This window comes from Triticum aestivum, chromosome 6B, assembly GCF_018294505.1.
Source record: "Triticum aestivum cultivar Chinese Spring chromosome 6B, IWGSC CS RefSeq v2.1, whole genome shotgun sequence".
Lineage (NCBI taxonomy): Eukaryota > Viridiplantae > Streptophyta > Magnoliopsida > Poales > Poaceae > Triticum > Triticum aestivum.
In genome coordinates, this window is record NC_057810.1 from 90,408,887 (window position 1) to 90,412,680 (window position 3,794).

Sequence of the window (3,794 nt, forward strand, 5' to 3'; positions counted from 1 at the left end):
CCACCGTAATACTTATGCTCTTGAGAGAAGTCACTAGTGAAACCTATGTCCCCCGGGTCTATCTCTTATCATATTTGCTTCCAATCTACTTTATTTGCATCTTTATTTTCTGCATCTATATTATAAAATACCAAAAATGTATTTATCTTATCATATTATCTCTATCAGATCTCACTTTTGCAAGTGTCCGTGAAGGGATTGACAACCCCTTTGTCGCATTGGTTGCGGGTTCTTTGTTTGTTTGTGTAGGTTCGTGGGACTTGTTGAGAAGCCTCCTACTGGATCGATACCTTGGTTCTCAAAATTTGAGGGAAATACTTACGCTACTGTGCTGCATCACCCTTTCCTCTTCAAGGAAAACCAACGCAAGCTCAAGACGTAGCAAGAATGATTTCTGGCGCCGTTGCCGGGGAGGTCTTCGCTCAAGTCAAGAGATACCAAGTACCCATCACAAACTCATCTCCCTCGCATTTACATTATTTGCCATTTGCCTCTGTTTTCCTCTCCCCCACTTCACCTTTGCCGTTTTATTTGCCCTCTCTTTCCCAATCTCTTCTCCTTGCTATTTCCCGTTTTTTGTTTGCTTGTGTGCTTGTTTGTCCTCATGGCTTTGCCTAAGAGTACCGACCTCCTTCTTAGGAGGGTCGAAGAGATTGAGTCAAATATTAGAAACTTTATGAATTTGTAATTTGAGCATAATAATTTCTTCAGAAAAGAGTTTAAAGAACAAAGAGATTTTTTGGGTCTTATGAATAAGGAGCTTGATGATATGAATAAAGAATTTTATGGCGTGAACTCTCAAATTATCTCGCTTGAGAAGGCTATAGCTCAAATTTCTGATAAGCAAGCCACCTTAGTCAATAAGATGGCTGCCAAACCAGAAAAGTTAGATGAAAATAATGATGAAGATCTTAAAGTTACTGATGTGTCCCCTATTAGATATTTGTTTTGTAGTATGAATCTTGAAAATAATGGGACTGGAGATGAGTCAACTTTATTTAGAAGGCGTCCCAACAATTCGGAGTTTTTAGATCTTGATGCTAAATTTGGTAAAAGTGGGATTGGAGAGGTCATGAATTTAAATAGTATTGAACCCACTATCTCGGATTTCGAGGAATTTGATTATGACAATTGTTCTTTAGAAAGTTGTATTTCCTTGTTGCAATCCGTTGTTAATTCTCCACATGCTTATAGTCAAAATAAAGCTTTTACCAAACATATCGCTGATGCCTTGATGCAATCTTTTGATGAAAAACTTAATTTGGAAGTTTCTATACCTAGAAAACTTAATTATGAGTCGGAACCTACTATAAAGATTAAAATTAAAGATCATGAGTGTTTTGCTTTGTGTGATTTGGGTGCTAGTGTTTCCACGATTCCGAAAACTTTATGTGATTTTCTAGGTTTCCATGATCTTGATGATTGCTCTTTAAATTTGCATCTTGCGGATTCCACCATTAAAAAGCCAATAGGAAGGATCAATGATGTCCTTATTGTTGCAAATAGAAATTTGGTGCCCCTTGATTTTATCATTCTTGATATAGATTGCAATCTTTCTTGCCGTATTATTCTTGGTAGACCTTTCCTTAGAACGATTGGTGCGATTATTGATATGAAGGAAGTGAATATTAGATTCCAATTTCCACTAAAGAAAGGCATGGAGCACTTTCCAAGAAAGAAACTCAAATTACCTTATGAATCTATCACGTGAGCTACTTATGAGTCAAGTGCCAAAGATGGCACTACTTAGATCTATCTTCGCTTTTATGCCTAGCTAGGGGCGTTAAACAATAGCGCTAGTTGGGAGGGAACCCAATTTTCTTTATGTTTTATGTTTTTGTTCTTGTTTAGTGTTAAATTTTCCTTCTACTTTCTGTTTAGATGTGTTTTTATCTTTTAATTAGTGTTTGTGCCAAGTAGAACCTATAGGATAACCTATGATGATAGTTGATTTGATTCTGCTGAAAAACAGAAACTTTGCGCTCACGAGAAAAAAAATCAATAAATCACAGGAACAAGATTTTGCATTGATTCTTTTTGCTTCTGATCAATAAACAAATTGTTTAGGACGTCCTATTTTGGTAGGATTTTTAAGCTTCCAGAACTTTGGGTTAGTTACAGATGCTACAGACTGTTCTTTTTTTTGACAGATTCCGCCTTTCGTGTGTTGTTTTCTTATTTCGATGCATCTATGGCTAGTATGTAAGGGTATGAACCATAGAAAACTTGGAATACAGTAGGTTTAACAACAAAATAAATAAATAATGAGTTCATTACAGTACCTTATGTGGTGGTTTTGTTTTCTTTCACTAACGGAGCTTATAAGATTTCCTGTTGAGTTTTGTGTTGTGAAGTTTTCAGGGTTTGGGTAAAGCTTTTATGGACTATGGAATAAAGGGTGGCAAAGAGCCGAAGCTTGGGGATGCCCATGGCACCCCAAGATATTCAAGGATAGCCAAAATCCTAAGCTTGGGGATGCCCCGGGAAGGCATCCCCTCTTTCGTCTTCGTTCATTGGTAACTTCCAGAACAAAAAAAATACACTTCCGTGATGATACGGGTTTGTCACAGTAGGTCGCGTTTTTTGTCATGCATGTACATCCATGAAAAATTTATGACATAATCAAGATAGTCATACCTGTGTTGTCGTAGAAGTGTTCCATGACATTACCAAAATTATCATCACGGAAGTGCCCACTTCCATGATGATAAATCACGCGTCACAGAAGTGCTTTCGTCAAGGGTGACCGACACGTGGCGTCCACCATAATGGAACGCTGTTAAGCTATCGGGTCGGGTTTTGGATCCAATAACCCGTTAACATCCCCGACCAATGGGGATATTCCACGTGTAAAATCATCATTGGCTGGAGGAAACACGTGTCGGCTCATCGTTGGGACAGATGTCATCCACTCATTGGACAGAAGGCGCCTATGATACGTCGACATGTGGCACGGCCCAATAGTGGCCCATTCCTGTGAAAAGGCCGGCCCATTTGACTTGGTCAAAAGGTGGCGGGCGGCCCATGGAAAGCCTGTTAACGACATGTTCGCGTATAGCCCATTTACAACCCGCTAACCCAAGGCCTGTTACGCCCTATCCGAATTAGACCCAGTAGCGTCATCTGGGCCATCAAATATGATTCCAGCCCATTTTCACTTCTGGCCCATGTATGGTCCATGATGTCTTTCGGCCCATATGAGGCCCTTTGTAACTATTGGCCCATTAACGTCCCATGGTGAAACTGGCCCGTAATGAACAGTGTATCACTTTACACCCATAAACGGCCCATGGTGAAACTGGCCCGTAATGAATAGTGTATCACTTTATACCCATTAACGGCCCATTATTCCATTGGGTCGTTTCCAGCCCAAGTTATCTTTCGGGCTTCTGAGGGCCCATTTATTCTTGGGCTCATTTGCAGCAATCGGTTACTTACGGCCCGTTACTGTCATTTTCTGCTTGTGGGCCAAATTCAGCCCGTCGTTACAGTAGGCCCGTTTGTGTACCATTAATCTGTCGGGCCATCTTCATAGCATCACCAAATACGGCCTATTAACGGCCCGATATGGTCAGCCCATAAAATGTACGATTTCCATTAAAAGCCCGTCTATGGCCCATTAAAGGCCCGTACGATGCCCATAAATGAGTCGGCCCTTACAAGGCCCAACGATCCTACGAGACGTAGAAGGACCATGGATCCTACGAGCCATAGAAGGCCCATGGATCCGACAGCCCGTTGAAGGCCCATGGATCCGACGGTACATTGAAGGCCCATGGATCTGACGGCCCATT